The sequence below is a fragment of the Otolemur garnettii genome, unplaced genomic scaffold, assembly GCF_000181295.1.
Source record: "Otolemur garnettii isolate 467f Iridium unplaced genomic scaffold, OtoGar3 scaffold00130, whole genome shotgun sequence".
Taxonomy (NCBI): Eukaryota; Metazoa; Chordata; class Mammalia; order Primates; family Galagidae; genus Otolemur; species Otolemur garnettii.
Genome location: NW_003852525.1, coordinates 1,054,947 through 1,069,312, shown reverse-complemented (window position 1 = coordinate 1,069,312; position 14,366 = coordinate 1,054,947).

Below are 14,366 nucleotides of genomic sequence, written 5' to 3'. Positions count from 1 at the left end.
TTTTTTTTTTTTTTTTTTGGCTGGGGCCGGGTTTGAACCCACCACCTCCAGTCAATGAGGCCGGTGCCCTACTCCGTGAGTCACAGGTGCTGCTTAATGTGTGGTTTTCTTTCTGAAAGGAAACAAAAGCACCAAAGTGTTTGGAGGTATGAAATATAATGGGGCTTTGCCGACGGCAGTTGGAAATCAACACATTAAAAGTTTTAGATTTTGTGAAGGTGCAAAAAAAGAAATTCTAAATCATTAGGGGTAAATATAAAAGGTAATGAAATAATACTGTACAAATTAAAAATCAACTGAAAATGAGTTGGTATGTTTAAAGAAAGGCAGGATGTGGATCAGGAGGTCACCTCGGTCGCTAATCTTGTCCCAGTACAGACAGCACAGCCCAGGCAGGGGTGACAACAAGGTCACCTTGAATCCTTCACAAGTTAGTGATTCTGAGGCCTCTGAGCCCAGGTAGTTGAGTCCATGAAATATCTGTTTAATATGAGCTACTGGCTTTTGTGGATACTGAACTTAAAATTTTGGCTACATAAATAAGATTTACTGATTGATCCATCGAAGCATAGCGGTAAAACTTCTTTAGATTAAACCCTATGATCCAGTATTCAGGGTGGAGAGTAGAGTGCTCTGAACCCACTCACACCTCAGCCATACTAACCTACCTCTAAACTCTTCCTCACAACCAACACCAACTTCCCGATGGTTTCCAGGAATATTTTAGAACAGAAACTGAAGTACAAATTTCTTTCTAGTCTTCAACTTAAGTATTTTTAAATAACTGTGACTTAAAGCATCACATTGTTTTAAGCCAGTGGTTCTCAACCTTCCTAATGCTGTGACCCTTTAATATGGTTCCTCATGTTGTGATGACCCCCAGCCATAAAATTATTTTCGTTGCTACTTCATAACTGTAATTTTGCTACTGTTATAATGTAAATATCTGATATGCAGGATATATTCAGGTGACCCCTGCGGAAGGGTCCTTTGACTCCCAAAGGGTCACAACCCACAGGGTGAGAAAGGCTGTTTTAAGCTGATAAAAATTAATGGTTTTATTGAGTACGCTCATCCTTTTAAAAATAACTATAGACACAATGATGGCACCTGTGTTAATGATTCGTACTCACATATTAATTCTTCACATTGCCCATTCCGTCATTCCTTTTTTTCTTTTGTTTGTTGGTTGTCCTTTTTATTGACAGAGTCCTACTTTGTCACCCTCGGTAGAGTACCCTGGTGTCATAGCACACAGCAACCTCCAACTCCCGGGCTTAGGCGATTCTCTTGCCTCAGCCTCCTGAGTAGCCGAGACTACAGACGCCTGCCACAACACTGGCTATTTTTTTGTTGCAGTTTGGCCGGGGCTAGGTTTGAACCTGCCACCCTTGGTATATGGGGCCAGCACCCTAGTAACTGAGCCAGAGGCAACTGTCCCCTTACTGCCTTTAAATTCCAAATATGTAATGGATATTTTTACTTTGGTATATAATTATGTAATCAAATTTATTGTAATGACCTTCAGGTAATACCTTTCCACTCTGCGTCCTGACTTATAATCAATCTTAGATCCCATTTCCTAATTCATCCACTGTTTCAAGAATTTCTTTGCCTTCCAATCTTTCCTTTGTTAGTTATTTTCCTGGTCACCCTGCATTTATCACACTAAAGAATCTTCTGATGATGTTACTTGTAATGGTAAATTTGTGTGCAATCTCAGCTGAGCCGTGGGGTGAAAATCTCTGGTTAAACATTATTCTGCATGTTCTGTGATGGTGTTTTTTTGAATCACATTAAAATTCAAAGCAGTGGATACTGAGTAAAGGAGCCCACCTTTCAGGGTGTGTGTGGGCCTCATGCAACTGTAGGAGCTCTTCATACAGTATTTCTTAAACTTTTTTTAATCTCACAGCACATTCGAACCTCTGGTTAAACTTTTGTGGTGCTCTTAAATTACACTGATCAACAAAAAGAGTAAAAACAAGAATAAACTTACTGTGCTTTGAACTTCTTTCAAAAATAACTTAATGTTCTTTAGAAGTTTTCACGGCTCACGTGAGATCTGCTCCCGGCACACCAGTGTGCTGTGGCACCCCAGTTGAAGATCGCTGCCTTAATAGTACACAGACTGAGCTCGGCTCAGCAGGAGGGAATTCTGCCAGTATATTGCCCTGGATTCAACCTGCAATGCTCCCCGAGTCTCTCCGCGGCTGTGCAAGTTGCCTGCTACCCAGGCCAGGTAATTTGGCAGCTCCAACAGTCACTGAAACATCAGTGGGAGACGGGGATCAGCTGGAGAACTTGGACAAAGTTCTCAAGAAGACTGCGTGTGCTCTGAATCTAATAAATAAATGGGTGCTGCTGTTTCCTCCCACAGCCAGGATTCGTGGGTCCAGGAACCAAGGGGCTGGAAGTGGACGTGGTGCTTCTCACTATTTCCCTGGTAACCCGGTGGTACAGTTTTCCCTTCCTGGGCCTGTAAATCTGAACTGAGGTGTCATCACATAGTACCTTGAGAATATTTATGCACAGAAGCCTTAAAAATAGATAAAGCCATGCAAATTGTCATCCCAACTGTGAGTTTCATAAGGGCCGAGGGATTGATCGTTGTCAGTTCCAGGAATGCCTTAAAAGTATTGATGCTGACTACAGAGACATCATTCACTGTCTGGAGGTAAAAAGGCTCTGCTGAGGCCACATGCTGAAAAGATTTTATTATTTGCACCATCTTGTCAAGTTCTTTGGGGTCAAAATCAAATTTGTGCTAGAATTTGACCAAGAAAATGAGCTTGCCGATTGAGCATTTTAAGTGGATTTAAATCAGTTAAACATCAGTCTTCAGGGTGAAACCAACTTATCAGTAGAAGATTTTAAACCATACAACATTCGAAATGAAACTGAAATTATAGGAAACTCAAATTAAAGCAAACAATTTTTCACATTGTAACACGTTAACTAAACACAGTCCTGTGAAAGGCAAAAAAACACCCAGCCTTCCTTTTTGATTTGATATGAGCATTTGAAGACAGATTTTAAGATTTCCAGGAAACTAATCAATATTTTGGTGCACTTGTGACCCCATTTTCAGTTGATATTAATATATTATCTGACAGTTTTCAAATGGAATCACAGAGCTGGAATCTGGCAGCCAACTTAAAGGAAAACTGAATCACATCTCTTCACTGGACTTTTATAGACAAGTATTTGTCCCAGAGGTAAATATCCCCCACTTCACAATCACAGCTTATTTGTGTGACTTTTTGGCAGCAACTACATTCTAGCAACTGTTTTTGAGAACGAAGCACATTAAAAGTGAAATTAGAACCAAAATGTCTGATGAGCACCTTGAGAACTCACTGAGAATTGCAACCTCTTCCATCAAATCAAGTATTGATGCCTTATTGGGGGTCCTCAAACTTTTTAAACAGGGGGACAGTTCACTGTCCCTCGGACTGTTGGAGGGCTGGACTGGGGCCCGGGCGAGTCAGGCGCTAAGCTGGACAGGCAGCGGTGGCAAAAACACCCGGCGGGCTAGATAAATGTCCTAGGTGGGCTGCATGTGGCCTGCGGGCCGTAGTTTGAGGATGCCTGAAGGCTTAGATTCTCACATACAATGTGGGAATGTCTCATTAGTTTTATGTTGCCCACTTTTACCTTTCTAATACAAATATTTAAAAAGACATTTTATTGGTTCGGTGCCTGTAGGTCAGTGGTTCGGGCACCAGCTACATATACTGGAGCTGGCCGGTTTGAACCCAGCCCAGGCCTGGCAAACAAAAATGATAACTACAACCAAAAAGTAGCCGGGTGTTGTGGCAGGCGCCTGTAGTCCCAGGTACTTTGGAGGCCGAGGCAAGAGAATCGCTTAAGTTCAAGAGCTGGAGGTTGCTGTGAGCTGTGACGCCACAGCACTCTACTAAGGGCAACATAGTGAGACTCTGTGTCAAAAATAAATAAAGGTATAAATAAACAAAAAGACATCATGTTATTACTTAGATATGTATATTTTCTGTATTAGTGATTAAAAACATGGGATCTGCTTGACAATTTTAAAAGATTCTCTGAATGGGCTGATGCAGAAATAGGATTATCACATGAGGACTTTTTTGCTTCTCTGTGGTGGCAGATAATTGTAAAAATTATGTGTGGATCTTTGTGTGCGCACGTCAGCTCTTATTAGTGTTGGTGTATTTAGTATGTGGTCAGGCAATTCTTCCAGTGTGGGCTACAGAAGCCGAAGGCTTAGACACACCCTTGTCTAGGGTGTGAATGAGATTTCAACATATATATATATGTGTGTGTGTGTGTGTGTGTTGGGTTTTGAAGGGCGATCTTGTACATACAAGTAGTGCAGTAAGCGTCATGGTGGATATGCTGACAGAAGATTTATCAGGCTGAAAAAGAGTGGCTGAGAAGGGTGTCATACTCCAGCCAGAAGAATGACCTTGTAAAAAGGGCATACCCAGCAATGATCATAGGAGCTCCAAATTTACACGCACTTAATATGTCCAGAGAATAACATTCGTATGTTTGTGACATGATTGGGCTGCACCCAGGTCATCACAGGCTTGTATTTCAGGAATTTGGATTGTATTTGAGAGAGACAGTGAGAACTATGAAAAAGTCTGAACCGTGATATCAGCTAGTTTATCTTTTAGTAAAATCCGTGTGGCGGAGGGGAGCACCTTGAAGACGCACTGAGAATCCCAACTTCTTCCATCATGCCAAAAAATTGGCAGGTTTTTCTTTCTTTTTTTTTTTTTTTTGATAGGAGAATTCTTTTTATGTTAAAATACATTGTGATCATCGTGTGGAGTTTCAGAGTTGGGAAAATGTTGCAGTTTTTCAGAGTTGAACTGGAAGCCTGAAACAGAGCCTCTCCGAGTTGAAGGTGTCTAGATAACGCAGGCTCTTTACTAAATGGCACATTTGTGCATTTTATACATATACACGTTCCTGCTAAGCATATTGAAAAAGAGTACATCACTCTTTGTAGATCCAAGTGAAAAAATCCAGTCACTGCTTGTAAATACTCTTCTCCAATTTTGGAGAGAGCTTTTAGTATTTCTCAGAGTAAAAACATAGCAGAGATCCTTTACAATAAAAATAAAAAAAAAATGCTAAACCTACATCTGATGGACCATCATCCAACATTGTCACGACTGATTTTATGTAAATCTCAGAATTTTCAAGCTAATTCCTTCCTGAATTTTTTTCCAAAATGATGGCCTAGTGCTCAAACACATTGAATGTGCAGTTTGGAGAGAAATGTGCTGTGGTTTTCGAGTTCAAAGTGCTGAGAACATTGTGCATTTTATGTTCTCTCCTGTATTGTACAGCTTTAATGAGAATTTTGGTATAATCTTTCTAAATCCCTAGTATCTTTTCTGCTTTTATCTCTGAAGCAAGTCAAAAGGAACATCTAACTCTGGCTATTTACATTGATATGTAAATTTGTTCATACATATTTATAGAGACAGGTACATGACTCAGCCCAAGCAGATTCACCTGTCTATCCCTGGATGGATGCCTGTGCCCCTCTTAATAGCACACTGCAGACACTTGCTTAGCATAAACAGCTTATTAAAATGCAGGAAGGAGGAGAATACCTTTGTGAGCAATTTTCTTATAGTATTAATAATCCTGATGGAAAAACAATAGAACACAGATATGGGCCTTTTCACCAACGAACCGTCTAAGACTTTTTTAGCTGTGTGAATTAATGCGATGGCCGCCTGGTTTCAGGAAGGTTAATGTCTGCTGAAAGGGTTCACATTCCTAGAAAAGGCAAAAAGGAAAGTAGAATGAAAGGTTTTCTCTTTGTCTTCAGGAAAAAATAAATCCATGGACAACAATATAGAATTCTCAGTTGGGACCTACCTGAATGTTAGCAACTCGTACTATAGTAAATCTCATGTCTACTTATTTCTTAAATTATAAGATCATTGCAGACAGTTGCCACTGGATTCTGATCAGAAAAGAATGAGAAGAACTAAATAAAAACTGTCACATCAAGTCAGATCTTATTCTCTGTACTTATTAATAGTTTGAAACTTAAATGAGTGTGTTCAACTTTGGGGCCATCAGAATAAATGTGGTAAGGCAATCATAAGTTTTTCCATATGTCTTTAATAATGTTTGTTTAAGAAATCAAATATTGGTGTTTCACACTGAAAGTTACTGATGTAACCACTAAAATCAAGAGTTGTATTAATTTATATTTCAATTATAAATTAGTAATTTACTTCCATCCTGGCAACATATTTTGTATTTTATTTTATTCTTTCTGTCTATAATCAGAAGTGGAAAGAAGAATCTTCCAAGAAATTTACAGTTCAAAAGTCTTCTGTGTAGAGCAAATTTGGAACAGATTAGATGGAGTTTTGTTTTGATAATTATATGTTTATGTGAACTTTAAAAATTGTGGATCAGCTTTTTTAATTTCCATGTCACTGGGCATGAGTGAGTATTTCTAAGCTCCACTTCCATTGAACATGACTGTATCAGAAAAAAACAAACAAACAAAAAAACACATTTTTTTTTTTTTCTGAAAGACTTTGAAATGAGTACGCGGTGCCTGAGCATCAGTTTTCTGGACCACTCTGTTGCACATTGATAGCGGAGCTGCCTGATTATATAGCGTGTCGATTTTCATCATACCACAGGTCTGTTATGCAACTGTGTATAGAAATTAACTTGTAGAACCCTCGTGGTGCCGCAAACTCTTCTTGTTCACAGAGATGAAGATTAATTATATTTCAGGGGGATGTAATTGAGTTCTCTCATCCCAATCCACCAGGGTAGAGTAAATGATTCCAAACACGAGATTTTATTTTTTTATATTGACCAGTTTTGTATATATTATCAGACTTATTTCAGCATGGTTGATTGTCTACTCTTGAAGAATATAGCATTACCTAGGCATGAAGAATACACTCTACTCTTGGGAATCTCTTGAAACAGTTTTAGCATTTTACCAATTCCTCTATTAGTTACTGGTAAGATAGCATCATTGATACACGATTATTCATATTTATATGAAAGACATTTAAAAAATGGATCTTTAGACTGGGCAGAGTAGCTCATTACATGCCTGTAATTCTAGCACTCTGGGAGGCTCAGGCAGGTGGATTGCTTGGGTTCAGGATCAACCTGAGCAAGAATGAGACCCCTATCTCTACTAAAAATAGAAAAAAATAGCCAGGTATTGAGTTGGGCATCTGTAGTGCCAGGTACTCAGGAGGCTGAGGCAAGAGGATCACTTGAGCCCAAGAGTTTGAGCCACACAAAGTTGCCAGGGCATGGAGTTAGACTGTTTTCTATATAAAACAGTCTAACAGTCTTAGGTTTTCATGTGGAGGCCTTTGAGATTCATAGTTTAATGAAATGTCACCTCACTCAGGATGGCTGGATTGTTCTTGAGGACTGATTTTCTGTACTGGTGCATAGCAGAAAACCTTTCTCTATAAATGCGTAGACACTTCACCAGAGTTATTTTTTCAAAGCTCCTGTGACATCCTGTAATATACTCCAATTCAGGTGCTCTGAGGGCTGTTTTTGAGACATCTTAATTGTCCCCAGTGCTGCCACTCTGAGGTGATGCTTTTGCTGTTCTTAGACAGTCCTGTGGGAACCAACTGTTGTGATCTGGGAGACACAGGCTACTGACAACCTTATTAGCCACATAAAAAATACGGATATCATTTTAAGATTGGACCCATAACTATGTAAGCAACCACAGTTAATGCAGGTTTCTTCAAAAACCATGTTTATAACCCGTCTAAACATTTACAAATGAGGCTTCAGGAAGGTACCTGGTGTTCATGTTTTTACTTCTCACAAACATTTCTTTTTTTTTTTTTTTTGTAGTTTTTTGATCTTTCAGCATTTCTCAGAAGAAAAATGTCGAGTATAAATAAAAACAAGAAGAGGGATCCACCTTTTTAGTAAAGATTTAAAGCAAAATATGTTTCATGGAAGATAGATAGACTCAATAAAAATAAAAGGCCACTAGATTTATTCCGTCTATGGCTAAGAAGAATACCAAGGGCAAAGTTAAGGACAGGCTGCAACTCAGGCTGTTGGTGGGAGATTCTGCAGGAATGCCGGAGCGGGGGGTGGGGTGGGGTGGGGTGGTCCCCGGAGCTGGGGCACCTGCCGGCTCCACCCTCCAGGCCTTGAAGGGTGACTGGGGCATTCATTCCTTTTTCTTTGATTACATGTTTCTCCCTAGTTTGTTCAAGAACAGTGAGGTCTTAGGACCTGTTCATTTCCTTCTCCTTTTTATATAAACAGAGAGGATAATGTGAATAAGGCAACCAGCTGCTTTCCCTTCCCGTAGACCAAAAACCAACAACAAACAAACAAACAGAAACCCAGTGGGGAAATCAAAGAAACCCGAGGAAGGCGTCCAGCCGTCGCCGTCTCATTGCTGGTGTGATCATAGAACACATCGCAGCACAGGCTGATTCTCTTTGCTGAAAAGAGAAGACACACCCGTTATGGAGGGGAGAATGTTAACTCTTCAGCCTTACAATTCGCCATCACGAAGACTGAATATATTCCTCAGTACTACACTTTATATGATGAAGAAAAATGAGCAGAGTTTTAAAAGCTTCTGTAATTTGGTTTCATGCTTATTCTATTACTCTGTTCCAGTAAGTAGACCCGAGTATCTCTTTTTCCATGACTGTGGTTTTTAAAGGCACAGACAGAAAAATAAGATTTTATTTCAGATCACCCTCGGACGAATGTTCTTTTTGATTGAGTTTTCTCTCATTAGCATTGTTGGACAAAAGGATTGTAGTAATTACATCGACGTGGGTTAATAAACTAAAAAATATATTTAAAAACTACACGAGTTACTCATGTTTTCCTAGGATGGAAAATCATAGCATAACAAAGTGCTAAAGTAATCGGATTCTATCGCTTCTGAATTGTAACTATGCGTTTGTCTGAAGGGCCATATTATTAAACTATATACAATGATATTATGCCATAACATCCAGAAATAATACAATGTTTCTGGATCTCTTACTAGTTTGTTGTACGAGGCTGTAAAATGTTAGAGAAAAAGAACGTATTTTTGTTTTGTTGTATCAGTTCAGAAAAGAAATCTGCGGGTATAGGTCAACCTATAGAAAGAAGACTGAACACCGACTGGCCCAAGCGCACGCATCATCCCACTGGGGTCCCTGAACACCAAAAGCAAATTCTCCAGTAAATAAATGAGGGCATCACAGTTAAAACGGCAAAGAAAATATAGCAAATGTGATCTTCATTATGAAAAAATGTTACAGCAGGAAACAGAGATGACACAAAACAGTAATTTTGAGAATTATTATTGCGGATGTTTTGAGAGGGTGGAGTAGAGACAAAGCAGAGAGGCATCCAGTGTTAACCCCGTCGGGTCTCAGAAGCTGCTCTCCAGCAGAAACGGTTGGCTGTGTGTTACCAGTGTGGTTCTTGCAATGGTTTGCAAAACATATATACTTCATCTGAATGATAGTTTTTGTTGATATCTCAGTTTTGGTCATTTTAATGATTTGCTAGTTCCCAGGTAAGTAAAATTTGACCTCATACAGAAGGCATAGTTAAGGGATGGGAAATATAACACAGGGCTAGCAAAATAAATATGATGGGAGTTTGAATTGATCCCACACCCTCAACCACTTAATAGTAACTGTTGTTGTCTTCCTACTGGCTTCAGGTTCTAGGGCTGGAGTGTTCAATTAACATAGGCATGAAATGAGGCTAGTCATCTCAGAAACAATTCTCTGCTCATGGAATTAGAACCCAGAAGAGGGAGTAACTATTAACCAGTAAGAGCACACTGAGAAATGTGAACTGTAAACTCAGGGAAGTAGCACGGCCTTCCTGAAAGTGTGGTGTGCACACACATGTCACCATGAAACTTGTTAAAATGTGAATTCTGGGCTCGGTGCCCATAGCACAGCGGTTACAGCAACAGCTACACACACCCAGGCTGGTGGGTTTGAACCCAGCCCTGGCCAGCTAAACTATAATGACAACTGCAACACAAAAAGAGCCAGGTATTGTGGTGGGTACCTGTGGTCCCAGCTACTTGAGAGCTGAGGCAAGAGAATCACTTAAGCCCAAGAGTTGGAGGTTGCTGTGAGCTGTGATGCCATGGCACTCTACCCAGGGCAACATAGTGAGACTCTGTCTAAAAAAAAAAAAAAAAAGTGAATTTTCAGCCAGCATATCCAGGCCAGCACCCAAGATTCTACGTTTTAATTAAGCTCTTTGCTCACACCAGTGCTTCTCCAGTGGTTCTCAACCTTCCTAATGCTGCTAACCATACAATCCAAAGGGGTCGCAACCCACAGGTTGAGAACCTCCGTAACTCAGGACAATATTTGAGTAGTGTACTGGTCAGTGTCCTCCAGAGAACTAAAACTAGTCAGTTCTCTGTCTTTCCATGTCTCTCTCTAGAGGAGACAGAGAGGGGATGGAAGGATTTGGCTCATGCAACTACAGGGGGTAGTAAGTGAGAAGTTTGTAAGGCAAGCGGGAAATTCCAGCAGGAGTCAGTGCTGCCTTCCTAAGTTCAAAAGCTGTACGGAGGCAGAATTCCCCCCTCTTTTTTGCAACCTCAATCTTTTCCTTAAATCCTTCAGCTGACTGACAAGGCCTGCCCACATTATGAAGGGTAATCAATTTTACTGAAAGTCTATTCATTTTAATGTCCGTCCCATCTCAAAAATAACTGAACAGCGACATTTAGACTGGAAATGTTTGTCCAAACAACTGGATACCACAGCCTACCCAAATTGACACCTAACAAGATTAGCACCCACAAGTAGCAGGGCTCCAAAGCTTGGGCATGCAAACCACGGCCTCCAGGCCAGATTTGGCCAGACACAGGCCAGCCTCTGTGTATCCTGCAAGCCCAGTTACAGTTGTAAATGATTGGAAAAGTTAAAAGAAGAAGAATATTTCATGTCAAGTAAAATTATATGAAATTCAAATTTCAGTGCGGCTAAATAAAGTTATCCTGGAACACCGTCACACTCGCTCACGTCTGCCCTGCCTGGGGTGGTTTCCTGGACGTGGCAATGAGCAGCTGAGACGGAGACTGAACGGCTCACAGATCATCCAATATGTGTTATCTCATCCTTTACGGGAAAAGTTTACTGACTCCTGTTTTCAAGGGAAGAACATGATTTTATCTGAGTAGAACTGAGATAAGAATACAGAGTAAGGAGAAAAGGTAAGGCCAGAAAGAGCTTCTCCCAGGTTGGTGTTTATCAGAATAATTTAGATTGCTCGTTAAAATGCAGATTTCTGTGCTGGCCCAGCCTGGATCCCTTGAGCTCAGGAGTTCTAGACCAGCCTGAGTGAGAGTGAGTCCCGTCTCTACTAAAAATAGAAAAACTAGCAGGGTGTGGTGCCAGGCTCCTGCAGTCCCAGCTACTCGGGAGGCCGAGGCAGGAGGATCGCTCAAGCCCAAGAGTTTGAGGTTGTTGTGAGCTGTGATGCCACAGCACTCTAGCTTGGGCAACAGAACAACACTCTGTCTCAAAAAAAAAAAAAAAAATTAAAAAGTAGGGAAAAAAATTACAGATTTCTGGCCGTCACGCCAAACTGATTTGTGATTCCATATGTCTGGGTAGGACCCTGGAATTTGTACTTGTAACAAGTTTCAGGTTGAAGTTGACACTCCTGGTCTAGAGACCATATTTTAAGATCAAGTTTAAGAAACTATAACATTTTTTAGCTGAAAAGACAATAAAGCTGTAAAGGAGTTACAAAAAAAAAACTAAAATAGAAAAACCTACACAGCGTAAAAGACAGTGTTTCGAGAGGGAAGTAATATTTCAAGCTGTCCGAAAGTGCTTCACCAATCAATAAACTGAGGACCAAAAATAGCCTCTGGGTTTCAGAAAGCAGATTTCTGCCGGTCCTTCCTAGTGAAACTGTCCCTGGGCACTCTTGGTACGTGGTGGGGATACAACTCCTTTACGTCAAATTACTGAAAGTTGAATGGAAGAAAGTTGAAGTTAATAAATGATACCAACTAAATTATAATCATTTCACTAGGGAGTCTATTACGTTTGAGGTGAGCGTATGCCACCCCATTGGGTGGCCAAAGACACGTGTTGAAAGAGGTGAAGCAACAGAGTTCATAGATTCTAAAGTCACCCTTAGAAAGAAATAAAAGTTTCATAAAATTGGACCTAATAAATGCAACTAATGTTGAATCTTTCTTAATCTGTAGGGGTTTCCTACCAATAGCATATGGTATCTTAATCATCTTAAAAAATGAATAAAAACTTACATGTAAACTTAAGCATGGTTAAAGTTGAACTGAAACCGATATGCTTCTAACATCTTCATAAATGAATTATTCCCAAGAAAATGTTTTATTGAATTGATGTCATTTACTTAGTAGTGTGTTTGAGTGAAAAAAAAAGAATTCATTTCCAGCTGTCTGAAAGAGAGAAATGTGTGTTATCCTTTCTTAGATCTTGATTGCTTGGATTCTTTAGCAGTGTAAAATAAATTCAACAACCCAGAATATGAATAAATGCTCAACATCCTTTACATTTGAGTACACTTTAGTTATAAAATGTGACGGAGGTTACAGTCCTAATTGAAAAATAGAATTCATAGTTGTGCTGAAACGCTTTATAATTTCTGCTGTATCTCCAAGTGACAAAATTTTCCAAATCACAACCAAAAAAAACTGCATCCCCTAAATGCATACATGAAGTCACATTTGGAAGAACATCTTAAGGTGTGACTTACTTGTTCATTTACTTATTCTGCTTGGAAGTGTCCCATGAGTACAGGGGTTCCACTGACAGCCAACCTGCAGGGACTTTGAAGACCAGCTCTCTACAACTAATGTGAGTTACAAAAAAAAAAAAAAAAACTAAAATAGAAAAACTTACACGGCATAAAAGACAGTGTAGTGACATGGAAGTGTCCCTAGTTGTTTTTTCTCCGTGTGGTCGCTTAGACAGATAGATATATATGCCCGAAGTTACTGAACTCCTACAGACAATAGCACTATAAATGCTGTGTACTATTCCATAGTTTACTTATTTATTTTTTTTTTTTTAGTGATTTTCTATAATAGGAGTTAATAGCTTGAATGTGATCAGTGTTACAAAGCGGCTAATATCATAGCAGGAAGTTATTGCCTTTGCTCTGAGAATTGTGTTACACCATGAAAGTTGCGCTCTCTCCCTCGGCCTGCCCTGGTGTTTTTACTTGGTGCTCCTTTGGGAAGGGGTAGCCACAGGGGGAGGGAAGAGCCTCTTGGGAGCCTGGGGTTCCCCCTCAACACAGCATGTCTGGAGGTCAGTCCCCTACGGGACACAGGGCTGCTGCCCGCCTGCTGCAGGACCAGCACACCAGGCAAGGCAGAAGGCGGGGAGAGTCACTTTCCCCTTCCCACAGGCTCACAGCCTCATCTGCGGTGGACAGGCGACCCCGCAGCAACTGCACCTCCACGTTGGCAGGAACTAGGCATCCGGGTGAGAGTAGGCAAGAAGACGTTTGTCCCTGACCAGCTGTCCGCTGTCATGCTGCCAGCCAGGGCCAGGACTGCACTGGCCCGGCCTACTCTGGGGCACTGTGGGCCAGAGACCCACCGACACCACTATTTTCCTGCACCTGAGCCAGGCTGCTGCTGGAAGGGAGCCCGGTCAGTGCCACGCTGGCCTCTTGCATCAGTGTGAGCTTGTCGCTGCAGGGGAAGGCGAGACCGCAGCGGTGGTTACAGGCCAGAGGGGCGGGAGATCCCGGCACCTCCCGCGCTAGTGTGCGGAGAGCAGCAGCCTGGAGGAGGTGGCGGAGGCCAGATGGTGTAGGACCAGCGGAGGGGACAGGTGCCCTCGCCCTCCTCCCCCAGCTCAACATGCTTCACTGATTGATACATTCATTTTCATTCACACAATTCAAACTCAAAGACACATTTTTAAGAAATATAAAACAGTAACTAATGTAGAAAATTAAGCCCCAACTTGTCAAGCCTACAGAACGGAGTCTAGAACTAGACACGTCACAGGTCAATGTGGCTGCCTCTGCCTCGGAGGGTGGATTGAACACCAGGGCCGAGTGGATGTGACAGTGTAGGTGTCGCAAACCCTTATGGTGTAGGTGTCGCAAACGCTGGCACCCTGGGCACCCTCCTCCACCTGACTCCTATTTTATCCACAGTGGTGGATGGTTCTGCCTTATGGCAAAACACACACCTGACTGCCTGAGGCGTCTACTTTTCTGCATCAGGACCATCACTGAGGCCAAGGTAACGTGCAAAGACCACACCCAGAGTGGCCTGGAAGTCTGCAGGTGCTGGAGCCTCTGAGGCCAGCTGTCATCAGCGTGGGACC